At 38.4% G+C, this 26,037-nt stretch overlaps 1 pseudogene; it reads left to right on the plus strand.

The window, feature by feature from the left end:
- Nucleotides 1-13,589: 13,589 nt before the first annotated feature.
- The window catches only part of LOC102078272 (mucin-2-like), a 65,285-nt pseudogene continuing 52,837 nt past the window's right edge, over nt 13,590-26,037 (plus strand).

The raw sequence follows: 26,037 nt of genomic DNA on the forward strand, positions 1-26,037 counted from the left end.
GAAAGTAGATAACAGGGGACTATCTTCTATTGGAAAGTTACTGAAACACTGTTGTTTAGACTAGAGAGGGACCAGCAGGCACCTAGATTGGAGAGACAAAGGTTGTTTATTTGTTTGTGTCAATGTGTGCCGCTGGAACTGCCCCAGTGGATTTTGATGTTGGATGCTGAGCTATGAAAATGCCCAAGTACATGTAATAAAAATAATTGATTATTTATTCTGAGAAAAAACAGGAACAGAATATTACACTGTTTTATGATGCATTATACTGCTGATTTATAAGAAATGCTGTTTGTGTAGAATCATGGCCTTATTTCTCTGATTAGGGTGAACAAAACATACTGCACAGGAAGCCAAGGTTGTAAATTAGGCTCACTGAGAGAGAGAAAGAATGTGAATGCTTGTTGGGAGGGGGGCTGAAGCTATAAGAATGTGAGAAACGGTCGGATACTTTGGGATTTTGCCGGACACCCTCCTGTGCAAATCTCCCATCCGGACGTTTGTAGTGCTCAAAGTGTTGTATGGAATAAAGAGAATTGTATGGATTAAAGTGATTGTTGAATGAGCATTAAACACCAAGCGTTGTTCTTCCTTCAGCCCAACGATCAAAGAATTGAACCTGCTGTCAGGAACAGCTTGCAAGTTTAACTCTGAGCCTAATTTTCAAGTCCGAGTTGGTTAACTCTAAGGTTGGCAGCTGACCTTTGACTATCACCTGTTCTGGAACTTTAAGTATAAATAATTTGAATCCAGTGGACTAATGAATGTGAACACGTGCTGACTACGATATTATTTTTTTTGATGAGCTCAGTCATTTTAATCAGTGTTGTCCAGTGGTTGTTTTTTTTTTGTATTAAGACAAATTAAGACTTCCTCATTAGAAAAAGATGTAATCCTACCTAGTTTTACATTCATAAAGTTGACATGAAAACTTTTCATTTAGTGATTACTGAAATATATTGAAAAATGTTCTATTTTTTGGGTTTTTTTGGACCTGCAAAACATATATAAAATTAGCAGAATTTTGCAAAAACAAACAAAAGACCCAATTTAAAAAAAAAAAATAGCACTAACATTTAAATGGCATTTAATACAGATAAGACACAAATTTCTTAATTACCAAAGTGAAGAAAATGGCATCTTACACTAAGTTTGTTAGGTGAACCCCGCTAAAACAATTCTGGGTAGCAACTGGCTCAATCTTAATCCAGTGATTGCTTTGCTTTTTTTATGGCCTCTGCTTACCTTCTGCCTCAAAATTTATTTTGTAATGTATTCTGTTAAGTTACTCAATGAGAGTAACGTAATAGTCATTATTAGTAATAATACTCACACAGCAATAGTACACTGAAGATACTGAAGTTTCGCCCATCTCATTCTTCTTATGGTGGTGTCGAAATTTCCAAGTAAGACATGCATTCCTGCCTGTGGACTGCAGGCTCTGTTGTGCTGGCTCTGGGTCCATTGTGTAATTGACGCCAACAACATTAACAGGATGCTTACATTACAGCCTCTTATTGTGTGTTATGTTTGGGACCGCCGTGTATTCTATTTATTGCAAGAAAGTAACTGTATTCTGATTATCACCTATGAAATGGTAACTGTAACGGAATATAGTTACTCATATTTTATATTTTAAATATGTAATGCCAGTACATGTATTCCGTTACTTCCCAACACTGCTTGTTTAATATCTATTAATACTTGCCTTTGCTTCATCCACCCTGTCACACTCATGTTCTTTGCTTTGTCTACCTTCTGCTTGCTTTTGTTTCTCCCTATGTTCTAGGTTCATTCAGCCTGACTTCAGGAAACTCGTCTGCCTGCCTACTCTCATCACCAAACCTCCTCACATTCATTCCGTCTGAGTCTGCCAATCGCAAAAATGCTGAAATGATAGATCACATAGATGGCATATGTTTATAAAAACATCACTCTACAAATGAGCTACATGTTTCATTTTCGTTAATGTGTGTTGTTACGGGTCCGAAATTGAGGACGAGAGTAAAACAATGATGGTCCAAAAGAGGTCAATCAAACAATTGATTTTAATGAATACACGCAGCGTGGGGAGACGTACACTGGAAACCATCAGTTGTAAATCCCCGCCCAAAAATACACTTCAGATTGCTTTTATAACATCAGGGTATTATGACGCCCCCTCTTGCGTTTACAAGCACATAGTTTGCATCTTAAGAACATTCTTTGCCCCTTGTACAGACAATGATCTATTCTAAGAAATAAATGCAGACACAGAAGTTCCCCTTTCTGGCATCCTCTTTCAAATATGGTGATGATCTCAGGCCTTTGAGGTCCCCATGGACTTGTCCTCCTCTTTGCGTCACCTGTTGCTAGGCAAACTCAAATGCAACAAGAAGCTGAATACATTCAGGCCTTCACTCAGCTACTATTTTACTGTAGCAATATACTCAGCATATAAGCTTTTAAGATTATAGATTTAACTCAACGATTTAAAGTGGTTATAACTGCACCTGTAATAAACATGTTAATATTTGATTATGATAACCCCTGTAATACAAATTATAACATAATGCCAGCAACTTCAATAAATGCTTGGATGAAATGATAATTAATGCAATGATAAAGATGATGGTTATGTAAAATAATCCCTGTAATTCCACAGTGTGCACAAAGGACACAGCCACCAGTGCTTCTGCAGTGTGCGTTTTTACTACTGGATGAAGGGTAGTTTAACTGAACAAAAGTCACACATGGACTTGTAATCTCTGCAAAAAGAAGGGAAAAATGTTAACTTTTAAATGACTAACTTCAAGATACGTTCATTGAGTCTTACATTTCAGTTGAGTACTTTAGTTGATATGTGGGTGCCCTCCAGAGGCCAATATATATATATTACTCATACAGGTCTGATTGCATATCTGGTTTTTACACATTCATGTTGAAAGTGCAAAAATATTCTTGACATGCTGTGAATAATATTATTAAAATTGAAGGCTATTATACAGTGGCATTACTTTAAATAGAGCAAAACTGTATTTTGACTAAAGTTAAGGTCTCCACTTGTTTCAGAAAAAGCATTCTGTCATTTGTTTGCTTTATGCTTTTATGTTTGATTATGCTTTAAATACATCAAAATGCATAGTGGGGTTAGTATACAAGTAAAAACTGTGGCAAGGATTGGTACAGAATAGATGAACATAAGCAATCACTTGGCAGCAATGATGGGAATTACAGCGTTACAAGTAATGGCATTACTAATGGCGATAAATAATATATACGCGGTGTTTTTTCCTGAATAGTTTCGTCACATTTACTGTCTAAGGACAGCGCTGGCAAACACTCTCTGCTTATGACCAAAAAATAAAAAAACAAAACAAAAAACAGCCCGTTCATGTTGGTGGAAAAATGCACCATGTCGACCGATCAAAAATGTTATGGCAACATGACATTGGTTGTTTATGAAGAGGGGGAAGTTTTAGGAGTGACGGCGAGAGAGAGAGAGAGAGAGAAAGACAGCCGAAAAAGAGAGAGAGCGAATTTTGAGATGTGAGAGATTTGTGACGTTTAGCATATTTGGATAGCGTAGTTAATGTGTTGTCTAGTGTAGTTAATGTGTAGTGTTGTGGATAGTTTTGTGTTGTGTGTCAGAACAATGAGGCGACTGCTGTCTCCAGGTAGAGAAGAGGAGTGATACACCTCCTACTGTCAGTTTTGCAAATATGTGATATCTTGATAAACCGAGCAGATATTTTAAGTTTACACAGCATGAAAATATGTTAAAAGTTTATTTTGTGACCCAGAAATAGTAATAAAACTAAGTAGCTGCCGCCATTGCTGGAAACTGGAATTGACTATGAATTCTGGGATAGGTTGGGCAACGAAGGATACACCCGACCCATCCTCCAAATCTGGGGAAAAGGAGGACACATTTGTCGTCCGCATTTGGAGGAGTAAACGAATTTGGACAGCCTTTTTCCCGTTGCTGTAACGTAATCGGCCTACAAATGCGGCCTCCGAAGGATGCGGCCCCTGAATTTGGACACAGCTATGATACCAGAGACTGCTTCTACTTCTTCTTCTGGGTTTAACGGCAGCTGGCATCCTTGTACATGCAGTGCTGCCATCTTCTGTTTCAGTCCGTTATTACACTTTTAAATCCTACTACTTATTCCTGCGTATTTCGGGATCTTACAAATCTTCAAACGACGTGTCGACTATTAAATTGGTCGTCGACGATTTTGATAATCATGACTAGTTGACTAATCGTGGCAGTCCTAGTTCTGACTTATTAAACTGTGATTTTTATGTCATTTGTTAGAATAGTGGCAAATTTTGGCCTAGATGGCTTGCCACAGTTGGGCCTCCCTGCTGCTGCAGGACTGGTGGAGGGAGATAGGCCACCACACCACCCGTCGGTGCATTGGTGGTTCTCGGTGCTCAGGCATGTACTGGCTCTCTCTCTACTTGGCGGGCCTGGCCCCCATGGCTTGGTCGGGTGCCCTCGGGTATCTAGGCCCAGGGGTTAGTCCGCTCTGGCACAGCCAGGTGCTGGCAGAGCCTGTGGTCCCGTCGCCACAGCCCCTTGTGGCTTCTGCACGGTCCTGTTTGTTTCGATTGTAATAATTTAAAAGTAATAAAGATCGAACAAATCATGACAATCAAGTGGACCAGTATGGCAAAAGCTGTAATGATCCACTTGAGAAAGTAAATCTGTTGGGCATTTTTCTTGGCCTTCAGGCAATAATTCTGATTGCTACAGTACCGGACAGGACAGGCAAAAAGGAAAAAAAAAAGTAATTCATGACTAAAGGTTGTGTAACTGCTTTTAGAAAACCCATAATATACTGTATTATATAACTGCTTATACTTGTACTTGTGACGCACAAATGCACAAAATCGAAAGTCTTTGACTTTCACCATCACTGAACATGCTGCCAAATTTTTACATTTAAAGCAGTTTGAAAAATATACATTTCTTAAATTTTGTTTTGAAGAAAAATCTTTAAAGTTGCATTTGATGTTTAGTTTTCCTCTCACTAAGCTGTTGAAGATTTATCCCATACAAATATTTAGTAAGCTGTGACCAAAATACAGATGTTTGGTAGAATTTGGTAGAAGGTGATAAAAGTAGCTTAATGTGTTCTAAAAGTGAAAAAAGAAACCTACTGTCCAGACTATGTGTGAGAGTTGAAAAATTTGCAGATTAACACGCCACCAGACCTGTGCATGTAAACATGATGCTGCAGGTCAATGATGGTCACTAAGGATGTAGACCAGTCAGTTTATTTGCACATCCTGTGCAATTCATGAGTCAGAAGCAATTTAGATAGTGCCTTACACACTCTTACTGCACTAGCAAATATTAACTTTACGTAAGTAATATAATTTGATGATATGTTTTAAAATATATTTTATTGTCAAATGGGAATGTCTTGATTTTATCGTAGTATTTATTGTTTTGCAGGATTTTAGTAGGATTTAATACTTCCAATATTGCGGAAACAAAATTTTCACAGGAGCTGTGTGTGTTTGATCATATTATAATTTCATTCACAATTCTTGATATCAAGATACGATCACTGTCCCACAATTTGCTTTGCGGAGATGCTATTTTATTTTTGTTATATTCACTTTATTTTTTTCTTTTGCATGTTGAATTAACTAAAGTACAAAAGAAGACTTGAAACACAATTAAAAATGTGATAATTCAAATATAAAATGCAAGACCAAGGAAGCAATAACTCTGGCTGCGGCTCGTTCGGTGCTAAGCTCTAGCCTGTATGTTATACTGCATTGGTAACAGCTCATTTCACTTAACTACAGCATAATTTATTAAATTAATCTCAAATGTGGTTTTTTTTTTCGTATCATTCGCATTTGTATTATTAGAAGAATACCTTATAAACAGGGAAAGTTAAAGATTAAACTCTCAGAGAGGGAGTTGTGTGTGAAGGCCATCCAGCAATTTTTTTAACCAAGTGTTGAATTCACGGTTATACAGGGCTGGACTCTGTGCTAATGTACATTTGGAAAGTTTCCAAGGCCAATTTACAATCACCATTTATTTACCATGGATGCGGCGGCCGGATGTGCTTCGCCGTGTGAAGACGTGCGTGCGGAGGCTCTGTGTAAAAGTAGTCAAAAATAGTAATATCGCCAGTTTACTACCATTTTGAGGGAGCTCGTTTAATACGATTCGTGCTTTGGAGTGAACGAGTGTGCTCACGGGGCAATTTATGACCGAAAATGTCCAACCGTCAGACCCGTGCCGGTGTAGAAAAGTTGCACGCGGATAGCAACCCTGCCGCCGCAGCTAGCAAAGCTAATGCTAGCCCAGCACACGCCGACAACATGCCTCAGTGGGCTCAAGACATGATGTCCAAGATCAAAAAAACGAATGCTGGGATTACAAAATACAGAGAGGAGACAAAAACCGAGATCATGAGATGCAAAGAAGAAATAGAAAAAGGAAGAAAAGAGTCAAAAGCCGAGATGGAAGAGTGGGCTAAGAGTGTGGAAGATAACACTAAAGCTCAGTTTGAGTTGCTACGTGAGGAGGTGAGGCTGATAAGCGAGACGACCATCAGTCTGGCTAACGAGATGGAAGCGCGGAAAAAAGAAGTGGATGACACGCTGAACGACCAGTCTGACAGTATAACCAGCATGGAGACGAAACTGAAAGAAATGGAGAAGGAGATGCTGAAGCTGAGGAGACGGAGTGAAGACCTCGAGGCGAGATCACGACGCAACAATATACGCATCGTGGGGGTAAGAGAAGGGGCTGAGACAGGCAAGAAGCCGCCGGAGTTCATAGCTGGACTGCTGAAAGAAAAACTGGGGCTATCAGTGACACCGATGCTTGATCGAGCACACCGAACACTCGGCGCGAGGCGAGACGGAGCCGGGGCTCCACCGAGAGCGTTCGTGGTGAGATGCCACTACTATACAGAGAAGGAGGAGATACTGAAGAAGGCGAGGGAAATGGAGAGAACGCCAGAAGGTCGGAATGGACGGATTCACATCTTCCCAGACTACACCCAGGAAGTAAACAACAAGAGAGCAGCCTTCAAAGAAGCAAGGAGCCTCCTGCGTACTTGCGGGGGGGTCAGATATGGGCTCCGTTACCCGGCAACGCTGGTGATTACACCAGAAGGAGGACAAACGAGAACCTTCGAGAGCCCAAAAGACGCCATGGAGTTCATCAAGAAGACACTGAATCCCGGGTGAAGTATATGCGGTGGTCTGAGTTTGGCTAAGTATAAGGGCTATACTGGTGTAAGGACTTAAATGTCTCAGGAAACATATTGTTGATTAGATTTTACAATATTGACAAAGTAATATCTCATTTTATTGTTTTATATTTGAATATTTTATTTAAGAAATACTGTGGCCCTGCTTTATACTACTTACACATTATTTTTGTATTACTGTATTTTATTTTCAAAGATCTTTTTGCTACAAGCTCCCCCTACTGTTTTTTTTTTTTCCCCCTCCTTTTAGGAGGTGAGTAGATTAGAGGGGTGATATTATATTTTTAGAACCATGGGATATTTTGCACGGAGCCGCACACGGTAGGCTTGGCGTGTAGGAGGTGGTGGACCAGTTGGCCACGAGAGTGCTTGTTAAAGAGCACTGTGTTTGGGTTCATGTTCATATATGCAATGTGTTGTGTGTTACTTGTGTATGTGTGTGTCGCTTCCCCGTTTTTTCCCAGACACCGCCCCTTTATTTTTTCTGTTTTTGCTGCCAGATCTTCAGGGTGTGATCCAGATAGTGGACGGCATAGGAGCGTAGTGGGCATGTTGGGCTGTGGACTCCTGGCATGGCACCAAACGTGGATGTGAGCAGAATGGGCACAAATTTGATGAGCTGGAATGTAAGGGCGATCAATAAACCGGCTAAACGGAGTAAGATCTTTTCACATTTAAGAGACCAGGGAGCAGAGATAGTATATTTGCAAGAGACACATTTGTTAAACAGGGACCATCTCAAGCTGTGTAGGGGGGGATTCAACCAGATCTATCATTCAAATTTTGATAGTAAGAGTCGAGGAGTGGCCATCCTTATACACAGGAATGTACAATTCATAGAAACAACTGCCATAAAAGACAAACATGGTCGATACGTTATTGTAGCTGGGAAATTATTCAATATGCCAGTAGTGTTGGCAAATATATACGCACCCAATTGGGATAATGTTCAGTTTTTTAAGGATTTGTTTTCGTTACTACCTAATTTGGACACACATAATTTGATTTTGGGGGGAGTCTTGAATTGTGTCCTAGATTTAACTCTGGACCGCTCTAGCCCAACACCTAGTGTGCTAAGTTAATCTGCTCAATGCGTTAACTCCTTTTGTAAAACATATGGTATATTCGATCCATGGAGATATGCAAATCCGACTACCAGACAGTACTCCTTTTATTACCCGCCACACCAAACTTATACTAGAATTGATTATCTTTTGTTAGACAATAAATTGACCCCTATGGTAATGAATGTAGAATACCCTGGTATAGTACTATCTGACCATAGCCTGGTCACACTGAAACTTAAATTCCCTGACTATACACCTCCTCAGAGGATGTGGCGTCTTAATAGTAGATTATTGGCTGATGATGATTTTAAAGAATTAATTAATTCGCAAATAGTTTTTTTCTTGGATCTTAATGATACTCCTGATATAAGCAGTGGCACTTTATGGGAATCATTAAAAGCGTATATACGCGGACAAATCATTTCATACAGTGCTGGTGAAAGGAAAAGAAAAATGAAACGTACCACAGAATTAATGAAAGCAATAAAAGAAGTTGACCCGGCAAATTCTATGACTCCATCTGAGGAGCTGCATAGAAAAAGGATTTTGCTCCAGACTGAATATGACATCCTGACAAGTCAGCGTGAGGAGGATGTATATCTTAGGTCAAGACAAGATCTCTATGAGCATGGTGAGCGCGCTGGTAAACTCCTGAGCTACCAGCTAAAACAATCAGCAGCTGCTGGTATGATAGTAGAGATAGGAGATAATGTGGGTAATAAAATTATAGATCAGAAGGGTATTAACAATCAATTTAAATCTTTTTATGAGGACTTGTATACCTCAGAAATAAATGATAGGGACCGAGTAAAGAATTTTTTTGAAAACCGTGAAATACCACCACTAGAGGCAGCAGATAGAGATAGGTTAGAGGGACCCATATCTGCCACGGAGATAGACAAAGCAATTCGGAATATGAAGACAGGAAAAGCGCCGGGCCCTGATGGGTACCCAAGTGAGTTTTATAAAACATTTGCTCCCAAACTGATACCCTTGCTTTGCAGAGTATTTAAGGAAGTTCTTGATAAAAAAGCTCTGCCCCAAACAATGTCACAGGCCTTGATCTCTGTACTCCTTAAGAAGAATAAGGACCCACTTAAATGTGAGTCATATCGCCCAGTAAGTTTACTTGGATGTGATTATAAAATACTGACCAAAGTACTGGCAGCTAGAATTGAGCTTGTTATAAGTAAGATAATACATCCTGATCAGACAGGGTTTGTTGCAGGTAGACAACTCTCCAGCAATCTCCGCCGTCTGTTCAATGTAGTATATACTGCTGAAGATAACATTATGCCAGAGATTGTGATATCCCTAGATGCCCACAAAGCCTTCGATAGAATAGAGTATTACTATCTATTATCTATCTCGAGAGATTCGGCTTTGGTCCAACATTTTGCTCGTGGATTAAAATAATTTATTCGAGCCCCCAGGCTATGGTAAGAACAAATAATATCATATCTGAACCCTTCTCTCTATTCCGGGGAACAAGACAGGGGTGCCCTTTGTCACCCCTGCTCTTTGATGTGGCAATTGAACCCCTTGCGATAAGGCTGAGACAGGCTGCTGAATTGGTAGGGATACAAAGGGGGACACAAAACCATAGGCTGTCCTTATATGCTGACGATCTCCTCCTTTTCCTGTCAAACCCTGCCATTAGTATCCCGGCGGCCCTTGGTATTATCAAAGATTTTGGGAGGGTGTCGGGCTATAAAATTAATTTAGACAAAAGTGTTCTTTTCCCCATTAATAAACAGGCGAGGAAACTTTCTATCCCTTTGCAATACATAAGGATAAATTCACATATTTAGGTGTTAATGTAACTAGTAAATATAAAGATTTACTGGACAATAACTTTAAAGTCACACTGGACAAAGCAAAATTAGATATGGAAAGGTGGGCATCGCTCCCCTTATCATTAGCAGGGAAGATAAATTCTGTTAAAATGAATATAATGCCACGGTTCCTCTATTTATTTCAGACGATACCAATTTTCATTCCTAAATCATTTTTTAAGGAATTGAACAAATGTACGTCTGCCTTTATTTGGAAAAAAACAGTCCCCAGGATAAGAAGAGAGTTTCTTGAGAGACAGAAAGAAGAGGGAGGCCTGGCTCTGCCGAACTATATGCACTATTATTTTGCTGCTAATATACATAAGTTGTTATTTTGGGTCAAAGACTTAGATGAGGATGAAACCCCAATATGGGTTCATATGGAAAGGTATGTCTCTAGCCCAGTGTCCCTGCGCTCCCTGGTCTGCGCTCCTCTACCCTTGAGCAAACATCTTTACACAAACAACCCGGTGGTATCTAATTCTTTGAAAATTTGGACTCAATTCAGATCACATTTTCAAAACAGAAACGCCCCCCTATCTGCTCCCATCTATGGAAATCACTTGTTTTCCCCAGCCCTCGGGGGAACAGCCTTTAGGGAATGGCATAGAGCTGGGGTGGAATGTGTCAAACATCTTTTTAAAAATGGTACTTTTATGTCTGCTGCTCAACTGGAAAAGGACTATGGAATCTCCTCCAAGACTAATTACTTTAGATATTTCCAGGTTCGGGACTTTGTGAAAAAGTCATTCAGCCCCTCCCTCGAGCTTCCACAAAGCGGATGGATAGACGAGCTGATGGACACAGATCCGACTGCTAAGGGGACAATCTCCACGCTATATGCAAATATTCAGAATGAGGCTTCCCCCTCCCTGGACAATGTAAGAAGGAAATGGGAGGAAGAATTGGGGCTGGACATTTCAGAGGTTGACTGTGGAGGGGCAGTAGATCTAGTACACTCTGCTTCTGTATGTGTAAGACACGGATTGATACAGTTCAAGGTGTTACACAGACTCCACTTGTCAAGGGAGAAATTGGCAAGAATGTACCAGGGGGCCGATCCGACCTGCCCCAGATGTAAACAGGTGCCAGCCAACTTATACCACATGTTCTGGTCTTGTTCCAGGCTGAAAGACTTTTGGGCTAACATCTTTAGAACATTCTCATTCATTTATAATAAAGATATGGAACCAATGCCTCTGACAGCCATCTTTGGTGTGGCACCGAGGGAAACTCAACTAACAGCCTCTCAGAGGAAGGCAATAGCATTCACCTCATTGTTGGCTAGGAGACTGATTCTATTTAACTGGATAAAGGCAACACCGCCATCCCATAAACGCTGGGTGGAAGAGGTGATGGCACACCTCAAATTAGAACATCTCAGATTTACTATACAGGGCAACACCAAGAAATTCTTTAAGGTCTGGCAGCCTTTCATTTCCTATTTTGAAGATGAGTTTCCGTCTACTCCATAACTGGCAACCTTTTACCCCCCCCCCCCCCATTTTTTTTTTTTCTTTCTCTGTCTGGGTATAGTTTTGTCTTACACTGTGTTGTAGGACTTGAGTTCAAGCTTTTCTGTATGAATGATATGAAAACTCAATAAAAACACTTTGATTATTATTATTTACCATGGATGCTTTTGGAGTTCTGAGAGGGAGATGGAGCTCCTGGAATAAAACTACTCATGGAACAGAGACAACAAGCAAACACGACGATGAAATTAGGATTAGGAGTTTGGAACTGTTTTGGAACTTTTGCTGTAGAGATGTGACCACTGCACCCCTGTGCATTTTCAGAGCAGATATTCTAAACATTTTCAAGGCTGCCAAATACATTGCCTCATATTACTATTGATAGAGAAATAATAATAATATTCTTCAAGGTCTGGCAGAGTAGCTTTGTTAGGAAAGAAACATTTAAAACATTGTAATATTTTGACATATAGAACAAAATAAAATAAAATATAATAAAGTTCTATTATTATTATTGCACATGCACAATGAAATTGTGGGTGTTCGACACCAACTGTGCATCGACTAAAAATATAAATAGTATGGGAGCAAGAATAAATACACAAGAGGATTATAAACAAATAAGAGGGAGACACACAATAGAGGAGAGGTTGCAAAGTGCTTGAAAGTAGTACAATGGACTTGGTTGGAGTACTGAGTCCAAGTGTAAGTGACCTGAGTGATGAGGGTTACTCAGACCATGGCTCAGATTGGTGGGTGGGTGGATAGGGATGGGGCGTGGGGGGGATAGTGTTTGCACACTCTCCACTGAGGAGCAGTAGAAGGCCAACAGCAGCTTCAGGTCAAAGTTTTTCATCCTCATGACAAAGAGAAAGTGTGGCCGCTGCTGGGCTTTCTTTACCAGGGAGCTAGTATTTCGGGTCCCAAACGTAAAGTACAAATATTTAATGAGTTATTTAGTTTTAAGGAGCTTCAGTTTCAGTTTATTTTCTGAGCACCAATGGGATAAATTCTCTACCTCCACCCTGTACGCTGTCTCATCTTCATGAGAGATGAGTGCAACGATGGTGGTGACATTGGTATACTCAGCAGTGACATTGATTGAGTTGGCGTTCAGTCATAGATGTATAGGGCATACAGTAGGGGGCTGAGAATGCAGCCCTACAGGGATATATGAGTACACTGATGAAAATTAGTTAAAGACGTGCATTGGCCAGTTGTATATGTAATGTGTAAAACACACCTGATCAAATTGAGACTTTTTCTTTCTTCAGTTTGAAACTCCTTCCTGCTTGTGAATTTGCAACATTCCCAAGAATGAGCTGCTAGAGATAAAGCTAAAGGAATCAAATCCTGCTGCTTAATGGCTTTTGAGTAGAACATGAATGCCTTGACATGAATAAGCTCCTGAGTATTGCAGGATGTTTGTCAATGATCTTATCAAATGTAAAGCAGATGGTAGACAAGGTGGCATAGGGTTTGTTTAAAGCAGCTCACGTAGGTTTCAGGTTATGTTAGGTGATACCTGCATGGTCATAGTCACTCATGAGATCTTTACTTTCTTGGGAGGGTTGTAAGAAATTTTTCATCCCAGTGTCTCATTTTCCTCTTTTCATTTCTATGTTTAATAATTTATAATTATTGGGTTCTTATGAAACAATAGATTTAGAACAGAGGAGCATGCTGTCAATAAAACTGTTTCATTGCTGCCTCTGTTGTCTTGAAATGAAGATATTTAACTGAAGTGCAAACATACTTGTTCAATCAAGAGGAAGGATGTAATAATAAGTTATATGGGAATTGTGAAGGGCGTTGGACAGCCATCCAGCACATGTTTTCCACAAATGGCAATAAATCTTCATGTCTTACTCAGAAAGAAGGTGTGAGGGGGAAAAAAAAGTCCAATCTCAATATAAAAGGTTGTCAAGAACCACTTTCTACATTATCTGCTCTGGGAACAGCAAGTCCACAGTGGCAACAATGAGGGGGAGTTCGGTGGGGTTGTGCTTCCTTGCTTTGACTATAGCCCATGTCAGTGAGATCCAAGCTGGATTGGGTAAGGCTCAAATAACTATGGTCTGCTTTTAAACCTCGATGATTTAAATAGATTTTTCTGCTTCAATAATGAATATATTAACACAACATTTATAATACTTCTACCAGTATTCAGCTTTTATTTATGTGAATGTTGTTCCAGTCCGCAACCATGTGAGCAGCATCTGTAGCACATGGGGCAGGGAGCACTTCAAGACGTTCGATGGTGATGTGTACCAGTTTCCTGGCATGTGTGAATACAACCTGGTCTCTGACTGCCACGACACCTTCCCGGAGTTCTCTGTGCACATGAAGAGGAAGGAAAACGATGGAAACCCGACAGTCAGTTATGTGGTGGTCACCATCAGCGATTTTGTATTTCACCTCAGCAAGGATGTGGTCACTGTGAACGACCTGCCGTAAGTTAAAAAAAAAAAAGCAACTCTGATATAATTATGATTACAATGATAATCTTTTATCTCAGATATATAAAACCAATATATACACACATTCCTAATGACATGAATTAACCTCTCAATCATCAAGTCTGAAATGGAGTAGGAAGAAATATTGAAATACTTATTAATCTCTGATTCATTGATTGATAGATTGATTCACCATGTTCATCATTATCCACACTTCCCCTCAGCACTTGTATACACTCAAAAAAACCCACATTAAAATAAGATCATTATATATATTATCAGTCATCAATTTCATTAATTTCACATTCTTCCAAGGCAGGTTTCGAAAAACTTGTTTGAACTGAATAATGCTTGAACATTGCTGTAGATCCACTGGAAAACTGTTCCCACAATTTTACTCCACAAATGGAAATGCACTGTTTGTTTGAGTATTCAAATTTAACTTTCCCCTCAAGTTATAATCCCCTTCTCTCTCCAAAAACATCGTGTGTCATTTTCCTGATAACATATCTGGCTTTATTTATATTTTCTGTGTAGATTTATATTTTATGAGGTCCATGAATTTAAAGATTTGTTGACTCCAAAAATAAAATGTTAGTATGGTCGCTGAATCCGGCTTGAATAATGATCCTGGTTTCTTTTTCCTGAAGTTTAGATAATGACTGAATTTAAGTTTTGTATACATTAACCCAGACTTCCAGACAGTACTCTTAAGTATGGCAATATAAGTGAACATTTGAAGTACACAGATTGATTTATAATGCAAAAGACTTTATTCAATACAGAGATGCTTCTTATATAATGTTAATTATAGATATTATCTTTCTTCTCAGTGTCAAACTTCCACACTACCAGGCCGGAGTACAAGTGGAAAGAAATGCAATCTACATCAAGCTCCAGTCCAAAGTTGGCATCATTGTCATGTGGAACCTTGATGATGCAGTCATGGTAAAGCCTTAAAACAGACAGAACCAATAGGATATTTTTATGACACATTTCTTATATTAATGACTAACAACCCAACCTCCAGAAATACACTGCCATATTTTTATATTTTGGTCTGTGTGACATTTAAATAAAAACATTGCCTTTGAGTAGAATTGCTGGCTACCTGGTTCACTACAACAATAGTTACAGTGGTTACTATTGTCCTTGCATACATGTAAAGTCCTTATATGTGGCAACTTTGATACATTCATTTCATTTTATTTCATCATAGTATATATTTTTATATCTAAAACATTTCATGTCTGGTTTCTAAAAGTTTTTCTAACCTTTACTCCATGTTTAAGGTGGAAATTGATAATGATTACACTAACCGCACTTGTGGACTTTGTGGAGATTTTAACAGTGTTCCAGTCTACAATGAGTTCCTCCTTGATGGTAAAAGCTGTTCATCATTTATTATTTTTGAAATCTATAATATGCTGGCATTGCATGTCCCTACTAATGTAATTGTATGCAAAAGGTCGCAAAATCAGCCCCATTGAGTTTGGCAACATACATAAAGTCCATCGTCCAAATGATGATTGTGAGGACCCATATGAAGATGAAGATGTGTCACAGGAAGCTATGAATGTGCCAGAGTCATGCAAAGAGTTTGTGAGTTTTGTTACCTACTTTAGTCAGGTTTAACAAAAGAGATCTGATGGTTTTTATTTGTATTAAATAATTGTGCACATGTCTACTCTCTTTTAGCAAAACACGTGTGAAGAGATGCTGCATGCAGAAACCTGGAGCTCCTGCACCAAACTGATTGACCCTGAGCCTTACATTCAGGCCTGTGTGCAGGACATGTGTGGCTGTACCAACCATTCGAATGACTTTTGTGTCTGCAGCACACTCTCTGAGTTCTCTCGACAGTGTTCCCATGCAGGAGGGGAGCCTCCCAACTGGAGGACTTCTGAGTTCTGTGGTAAAATTTTGTTTTCTCTTTCTGTCTGGCTTTTATTTTTGTATTTTATATATTAAGGGGTAGAGAGAGTATCAAAACACTGAAATATATATCAAAATTTGGGAAACGTCAAAAGTAAAATAAGTGCACAAAAAAATCTGCTGTTCTAACACGCAAGTGAAAAACTTCAACAAGTTGATGTTTAAACACTTTGTGTAAATCCCCACTTCCTTCACAGCCAAACAGTGCCCATTCAACATGGTTTATGAAGAGAGTGGATCCCCTTGTGTGGATACCTGCACACATCAAAACACAAGCTCATTCTGTGAAGACCACAAAATGGACGGCTGCTTCTGTCCTCCTGGTTAGCGCTCATGTCAAATAAGTTTCTTTCTACACACCTGTTAAAGCTTCCCTTTTCATGGGATGTTACCTTCAAATGCCAACCTTCCGTTTCAGGAACCGTGTTCGATGACATTTCCATGAGGGGGTGTATTGCTCAGTCTGAATGCCAGTGCAAGCATGGAAAAATCTATGAATCTGGTGAAGTTTACAGACAGGAGCGAGAGGAATGGTAATATTCATAATGCTACAAGAATGTAAGTTTTTTACAATGTGTCTGCATATTTTGTTATCTTAATGAATTTGTTTGTTTTTCAGCACATGTTTTGAGGGTAGATGGGCTTGTGAAAGTCTTTCAACACCTTCTACATGTGCGGTTGAAGAAGGTTCACATGTAACTACCTTTGATGGGAAAGACTTCACCTTCCATGGAGACTGTTACTACACCCTGGCCAAGGTGAAAAGAAAGGTAAATGAGCCTTAGCTTTGTACTATCAAATTTTAGACAATACTGTGTTGGGCACATGTAAGGTAAAAATAATGGATTAGGTTAATTTATGTACTTCTCACATTATGTATATTTCAGGATGATTCAAGCCCTAAGTTTACCATTCTGGTCAAACTGGCACCATGTGCACACCAAGAATATGACACCTGTCTGAAGACTCTCAAAATCGTGCTGAACAATGATAGAAACAATGTGAGTTCAATACTGGGCTCATGCTTTAAATAGATACTGACAGCTGCAACACCCTAATGATCAATTCTGTTTTCATTCAGGTGTTAACATTCACTGCTGATGGCGCAGTAAAGCAGAATATGCAGAGTATCACTTTGCCGTACTTCTCAGGTTGGTCAGAAAATAAGGAACTTAAGATTTAAGATGTTACTTTCATTCATGCTGATACATAAGAAGTTAGGCAAAGTGATTTTTGTGTTTCTTTTTATTCACAGGGGATATCAGTATATTCCATGCTTCGTCCTTTCACATCATCCTCCAGACCAGTTTTGGTTTGCAAATTCAGATCCAACATGTGCCCCTCATGCAAGTTTATGTCAGCCTGGAGCAGAGCTACAGAGAAAAGACACGTGGTAAGTTTGACATTAGTCTTAAAGCATTATATCACGAGGACTAATATGCATTTATTAAATAACTATTTACTGCAAGACTTAAAGAATGTTGTCTGTTGAAGATGATTATTGTAATTTTGATGTATCTGTGTATTTCGAAACAAACTTTGCCATTTGCAGCTTAAACAAATTAAACACCAACAGATTATATTGACTTCAATGATTAATATGTTTTTCTTAAAAAAATTAAACACTTTAAATACTGTATTTTCGATGCTGAATGATCAGGGATGTGCTTTAAAACTAGTTTTAAAGCACAAAAGGGTGAAATAAATGGCCTCACTCTTAGAGTTATGGCGAGAAATTTAGAAATAATGAGGGCGCTCGTAGTAGAGTGTTAGCTTCTTCAGATGAAAAGGAACCAGCTAAGATGGTGTGGGCAGCTAACTGGTATGCCAAAATGAAAAGGTTATCTGGAAGGTTCAGCGCGGCCACGTCCAGATGCCTTCCTGACCGCTCCGCTCCGAATATGCACCTTTTTAGTTTTTTACTTATTTTTGCTCTGGTTTACATCCCAAAATCCTCTAGTTTTATAGTCTACGGTTACTTTTCACTGTGTGTTATACTTATATAACTATGCATGTGATGGATAAAGAACCTTGAACTTTGAACCTTGAAAGTAGACACTGAGGTAGCCACAGAACAGAAATTTTGTTTTATGTGATCTAGGATGATCTCAGGATTGTCCCACTCTGAATACCACCCAACAAGCAAGCCATTAAAAATTATTTGGTTTCATACATTTATTTAATTTGCATTTCATGATCATTTCTTCATTAAAAATCTGTATTTTTAGGTTTATGTGGGAACTACAACATGGTCCTGTCTGATGACATGAACACTCGTCAAGGAATTGTGGAGGGAAACGCAGCAGCTTTTAGTAACTCCTGGAAGGCTAGCCATATATGCCAAGACAGAGAAGAAAGACTCGATGACCCTTGTTCTTTCAGCGTGGAAAATGGTAAACTGGAAAGGTTTTCATTGGTCTATCAAGTTTTATTTCTTATTTCTTATTTGATTGTCAAAGTTTATTTTTTTCTTAACTCCAATTATTTTTTTAGTGGAGTTAGGATAATTAGTAATTCTAAATTGCCCATAGGTGCCAATGTGAGAGCAAATGGTTGTCTGTCTCTATGTGTTAGCCTTGTGAGAGACTGGCAACGTGTCCAGGGTGTGTCCAGGGTATACCCTACTTCTTGCCATAAGACGGCTGGGATAGGCTCCAGCCCCTCTGTGACCCTGACAAGTATAAATGGAAGAGAATGGACGGATGGATGGATGGATGGATGAAAGTTTATTTCTTTAATTGCTATCATTTGCTTGAAACTGACTTTCCAGGTTCTAAATGCAACATATTTGAACAAGCAAGAAATATAAACAAGAAATTAAATTTTTACTCATCTACTTGTAGAAAAGTATGCCAATCACTGGTGCGCCTTGCTACGGCAGCCAAATAGTACCTTTGCAGAGTGCCAGGGGCGATTTTAGCCCATTTTTGGGGGTGCTTCAGCACCCCCAAAATGAATCAAAGCACCCCCAAAGATTTCTTACTTTTTTTGGACAATATTTGCTGTCTGTGTGACACACTGCTAAAAATATAAAAACCATACAGTACTTGGTTGAAACATAACATTTTAACAACAAAAGTATAGATAACACCCCCCCTCCCAAAATGGTTTGTTCCAGCTCGGCTCTCCCTTACTCTGGCTCTAGCTCTGTTGCTGCCAGAGCGGCAGCAGACGCAGCGGAGCGGAGGTGTAAGTGCCTGGCTTAAAACAGGACATATTAGCTGCATTTAACCTTCAGTTACTCTTTATATAGTTAGGTAGCAGTCAGGCCATGTTTCTTTTTAGCTGAAAAACATTACACCAGGTAACCTGCAGTGTTGAAAACATGTTTTCCGACAATGTTTGCTACCCTACAATCCGTCCTACTCTGTAGTAAAATCAGCGACATTTGACCGTCCTGTTGCTCCCATTGAAATTTATATAGCATATTTAAAATCTAAAACTAAAAATTGTCCGTAGCCTACTGTTGTTACCACTGTCCTGTTTGAAATGGATACTAACTAGCTAACTGACTGGATGCCCATTAACCTTAAAACTACGGTTGTGTGTGTGTGTGTGTGTGTGTGTGTGTGTGTGTGTATGTGTTTGTGTACAGAGAGACAGCCAGGTTCATAAGGGATATAAGGAAGTTTTTTCAAAAAAAGGAGCAACATTCAGGTAAAAGTGTAAGAACAAATGATCCATCAATAAAGGATAATGTTGGATCAGTCTTTCAATATTTATATCTTTTATTAGATGTTCATGTGGTTTGGTTATTTGCCTTTTGGTTGAAAGTACACTGAGAGAGGACTTTTTGTTAGTGATCTTAATAGTATTTTTTCATATTAATGTAATTTTTCATCTAATTGAATCCAATCTATTTGTGTATGATTGTCAGTCCAAAGAGGGAGAGAGGAAAGAGGGAACGTCAGGAGAAAGTACAAGGTCAGGAAGAAGCAGGTAAGAAAACAGACAGGGAACAAAACAGAAACTATTAAACTGACAAAGAGAAAAAACCTGATTTTACTCACACAATCAGGAAGTTGTGTTCTCCCTATATTAAAGCTGCTATACAGAAGCTGCAAAACAAACTGGGTTGAAACATTTTTGACCCTCTTTAACAACATTCCAACATTATCATTGATTGGGGAGATTAAAATTAATGATCTATTTTTATGTGGTTCAGCCACAACTCTACTAAAACCTCAGCCAGTAATAGGTGGGCCAACTTTTGGACTGTCCAGTTGTCTGTATGACTGCTGCAGTACAGTATCAGAAAGTGCCAAACAGCCCTGGTGGAGTGAGGAGCTGTAAAGAGAAGCAGATGCTCTGTTTATATTCTAAAAGTGTTTTAAGCTTGTTTCAAAGATTCTGTACAGCAGCTTTAAATGTTTTCCAAAAGCACACATACACTTATCAGTGTTTCTCAAACTTTTTACAGTGTGTACCACCTGAGAAAAATGTCAAGCTCTCCCAAGTACCACTATGAAAGCATGAAACTCATAAATCTTACAACACAAAATTAGTATTATTAAATTAGTAAAATTAGTATCTGCAGTAAAGATTTTTATTTGTAATAATTTATTCTGTTTTGGGAGTGTTTTTTATGTATCTGTATTATATTATACATACACATTAAAAGTGAATCTCTGTCCAAATGCACTCAGTTTACTTCTTACTCACTATGAGCATCATTCATTATTCTCCCCCAGTAATTAATGTTAGGATATGTATTTTTTTTTATCCCAATCCATTCTTCTTTTGCAGCATTTAAATAACCTTGATCAGATTTGATGGTTTTGTTACAGACTTTTCAAAAAAAGTGTTTTGCCTTTCTTTCTCAAATGTGGGATTAAATTGTGTTAAAATGTACAAAACAGTGATGTCATGTTTTGTGACGAGGACCCAGGCACAGAGAGACTTGTTGAATTTAAGAATCTTATGATTTAAGAAAGAAATTTGCAGACTTGCACAGAGATGGTAAATTATGATGACTGATAACGGAGATGAAGACAACAGACGATGAGGACAGGGAGGAACAGGGGTTTAAATGCACCAAGGAGACAGTCAGAGAGAACTCGGGACAACTGGAGACATTTAAGGATGCAGGGACTGACAGAGACAGGGAAGAAGTCTCATCGTGACGTGTAAAGTTTATCTTGCCTGGCTGGGCAGCTCTCTGGGTGCTCAGCACCCCCAAAGCTCTAATCCTAGAATCGCCCCTGCAGAGTGCCATTCTGTGGTGGATCCTGAGATTTACTACAAGGTACAACAAAACCTCTCTGTTTGTCCTTAAACTGAATACAGTGGGACTGTAATACAATAAAAATGTGTTCACTGTTTTCTGCAGCGATGTATTTATGCTAGCTGTAACTGTGAGAAGAGCGAGGACTGCCTGTGTGCTGTTTTCTCCTCCTATCCCAGAGCTTGTGCATCAAAGGGAGTGTTCTTGACAGACTGGAGAGAGAATGTGTGCGGTAAGGGTATCTGAAACAGCTCAGTAATGAAGTTTGATGAGCATGTTCTCTTTTATTAGTTAGTCCAAAACTATGAGGTAATCATTGTCATATTTTCTGTCAAACAGACAAATACACCAAGAACTGCCCAGAATCTCAGACCTTCTCTTACAAACATCAGAGATGCCAGCTGACTTGCAGATCACTGAGCTTAAAGCAGCAGAGCTGCACCTCTGATTTCTTACCTGTGGATGGCTGTTCCTGCGCTGAGGGTCACTACCTAGATGACAACGGCATCTGTGTCCCAGTGGCAAAGTGTCCCTGTTACCATAATGAAGTCTATGTTAAGTCAGGCAAGTCCGTCAGCATCAACAACGAGCGCTGGTGAGTCATTTCAGGACTTCAAATGAAAAAACCCTAAATTAAGAATTAAGCAGGACTGTAATACATGTAGTGTGATGGATTTTCACAAACTTGGATTTTTGTATTGCACTTTTATATTTTTGGTCCCTTTTTCTAGCGTATGCACTAACGGAGTTCTTCATTGCCATTCTGGGAGAACCCGCATGTCAAGTCAGTTATTTTTCTTTTTCAGTGCAAGCATTTTGTTAAAACAATATACAGTATATTAAAGCAAATTTTCTTTTTCCCTACAGTTTCTACAGCTTGTCCTTCTCCTAAAGAATACTTCAACTGCTCCACTGCAAGCGCAGGAGTTGTTGCATTGCAATGTGCTCGAACTTGTTTAAATCTGGACAATGATGATTGTGTGAGTTGTTTTTGATGCTGTGCTTTAGCTGACCTCTCAGTCTCAAAAAACAGAATCTGTTATATATTATTTAATCTTATACACATACACTCAGTAGTAGACAGTTTTGTATGACAATTTTTAACAGTGTCTGAAATTTTTTATTTTATTTTTTATCATTGTGGTCTTTCTATCCTCCCAGGATGCCACAGAGTGTGAATCTGGTTGTCGGTGTCCCAGTGGCCTCCTTGATGATGGTAAAGGTTTCTGTGTGAAAGAAAGTGACTGTCCATGCAAACATGATGGCCATCTATATGTCTCAGGAACTCGAATACCTAATCAGTGCAACACCTGGTAGGATCTTGTTTTATTTTCTAATGAATTACTGTAGATTAATAAACAGTATTTGACATATATGGCATGTTTTTTTCATAGTATTAAAATTGTATTGTATTTACTTTTCATGATACATTTAGTACCTGCCAAAGTGGAAAATGGACATGCACAGAGAAAAAATGTCCAGGAACTTGCATTATTTATGGAAGTGGTCACTACACCACATTTGATCAGAAAACATATGCATTTCAAGGACAGTGTGGCTATATTGCTGTAAAGGTAAATAATGTATGCCAAAATCATCTGAAGAACAACTGTCACCTGAATTCACCTCCTCATGCCCTTGTCCAATGTTTCTCATAAAAACGAACATTGAACAATTAAGAGTAAAGTCTGTCATGTAACTCTAATTTCCATAGTCAAAAAAAAGATACATGCCATTCACACTGTATGTTTTGTTCACCAAACACAATTACTTACTTAGAACTCTTGGGTGAAATTGCAATAATATGCCATATATTTTAAATAATATCAGGATCAGGAATCAGGAAAGTCTTTTGTAAAGATTTCAGATGCAATTAAGAAATACCTACACTGTGACTCCAAAATTCATTACATAAAGATTCAAAGGCAGTTAGTCAATATATAATGCGTAAGTGCATAATATTGATCCGGTTATCATGTACCTTAGCTACAAAAAACACAAAGTTTAACAATTTGTTGTTGTTGTTTTGTTTTTGTTTTTTTACAGAACAACTGTGGCAATAAAACAGTGCACGACAACTTTGGAGTTATCACTGAAAATGTACCTTGTGGCTCTATGGGCACTACCTGCTCTAAAAAAGTCAGAATTCAACTGGGGGTAAGACCAGATACAAACACTTTTCTCATGCCAATAATAGTAAATCTAAATAAACATATGTTTAGCATTTCAATTGAACTAAGATGAATTTAATTTCCTTCATTACAGAGAATGGAAATCAAACTATCAAGGGGAAGATTTGAAGAGGATGATCTGGGACATGGGCCTGTGCTCAAGTACAGAATACGGAAGGTTGGCTTGTATGTGGTTGTGGAATCTGTCATCGGTGTGGCAGTGATGTGGGATCGCAAAACAGCTGTTTGGATCCTGCTGGAACCAACACACTTTGTGAGTCACAGTGACTGTTACATTAAATTCTTACACTAAAGTGTTTGATATTTGATATATTCAATGCAGTATACCCCTTTTGTCTCACCACAAACTTCTTGTTTGCAACACCACATATTGAAAAAATACAAAGAATCACTTTTAAAATAGAAAAAAAAACTTCTTAAAGGAGCCTAATATATGAATGAAATGTATGGTAAATGTAAATCACTATATTATATTTATCAACATCACACATTGTTCGATTGACTCTTTTGTATGACTATACAGGGAGAGGTGTGTGGCCTGTGTGGAAATTTTGATGGTGATGGACAGAATGACTACACCACCCAGGGTCAGCTGGTGGTGAGCAATCTACTCGAATTTGCAAACAGCTGGAAAGTTTCTAGCTCTTGTCCAGATGCGGAGGAGAACATTGATCCTTGTGCAGTAACCCCCAGTCGACATAAGTGGGCAAAAATGATGTGTAGCATCATAATTGGAGAAACATTTAAAGAATGCCACAGAAAGGTAATGCTAATTTGTAGGATTCCATTTCATGTAATTATGAAACACTTTGCTAAAAAAATCATCAAATTTGCACCACTGGACAGGTTAGCCCCATTCCATTTTATGAAAACTGTGTGAAAGACTCATGTGCCTGCGACACTGGGGGAGACTGTGAATGTTTCTGCACAGCGGTTGCAGTTTATGCTCAGGCTTGCAATGAGCATGATGTTTGCATTGCATGGAGAACTCCAGAGATCTGTCGTAAGTAACATTTTTTTTTATTCGATTTTCCAACTTTTCTGACACATGACTTTGTCTTTGAGGCCGTAAATTCTTGTGAGCATAGTGTTAACAACTACAGAAATGTCTGTGTTATGCATCAGTCTGCTCAGGAAATAACCCCCCTTCATCTTTTATACTTTTTATATTGTTATTAATTAATAAGCTTAACTTTTTCTGTGTCAAGCTATGCTCAATAACCAATAACATCCAAACTGGACACCCGTTTTTGTAAGTTTATGAAACATCTGAAACTGAAATCTCTCATTTTAAAAACATATGCAGACCATTAATTAATTAGTGTATGGGATTTAGTGACATCTATCACTGAGATTGCAGATTTGCACCTGAATCACTAATTTGGAATTATACTGTGTTGATCTTTATAAATAAATGCATGTAATATATGGTTTTTGGGATCATTAAGCTGATTATGTGTTTAATTGCAAAAGAAAATGGATGTAGCAAAGTGATTGTTCCAGAGTTGTACTCTATGGAAAAGGATATACAGTTATAGAGGGATCGTTCTTAGATAACAAAAAGTTTTTTGTATGTAAAAATAAAGTTAAAGATTATATCATAGCATGGCTTATAGTCTTACAGATCATACTGTATACAACCCATTTGTTGTACTGTTTGACATTAAAGCAGATTTTCTCTTCTGTCTCATGCAAAATAAGAATTACCCATTATTAGCAATTATTTTTGTAGAGAAAAGTGTGAGGGGGCCACTCTCATGTCCAAAATGGCCTTTCATTTTCCATTTGCTCCTGTCTAAATGAGTCAATCTTGATACATTCACAATGAAGAAGCACTTGGTAAACAATAGAGGAAAAGCTTGTTTAAAAAAATGATTATGAAAACAACAGGATTCACCTCACTATATGTTTTTTCTAATCATGATATTTTAGTTTTTGATTGTTAAAAGCAACATTTCTTTCTAAAAACATGTTTTCATAGTAGAATATTGGGTGTAGGTATTATCATTTTCTGATTAATGATAATTGCAACTAAATAATATGTGGAAAAAGTAAAATGCATCGCACATATTTGCATTCAGAATAAGTAAAGACACTGTAGATGTAAACTCAGATCCAATATATTGCAGACAATATTTTAATCAATGTGTTAGATTTGCATATGGAACACCATTAGTTCAAGATAAACTCAATCTATAATATACTGAGGGTCAGTTATAATTAATCTCAATCTCATCTTTTTTATCACTTAATGTGCTCCATCATGAAAAGTCTGAAAGAATGTCCATAATATACTTAAACTAAGTATTTCTTTCAATCAGCTTATACAATTGTAATGTGAGATGGTATAAAGTGGAGTTTACATTCACATTACACATAGAAATTGCATATATTTCAATTAACATTTTAATTGTCTAAATAAATAACATAATTTGTATCCGCTTTTCCTAGCTGTCTATTGTGATTACTACAACGGCCCAACGGAATGCATATGGCACTATAACCCTTGCCACCGTCCATGCTACAAGACCTGCTTGAATCCAGAAGGCGTATGTTTCAATCCGATACCCACCCTGGAAGGTAGGAGGTTAAGTCGTGTCAGTTTGTATGACATTACA

Source organism: Oreochromis niloticus, linkage group LG7 (genome assembly GCF_001858045.2).
Source record: "Oreochromis niloticus isolate F11D_XX linkage group LG7, O_niloticus_UMD_NMBU, whole genome shotgun sequence".
NCBI lineage: Eukaryota > Metazoa > Chordata > Actinopteri > Cichliformes > Cichlidae > Oreochromis > Oreochromis niloticus.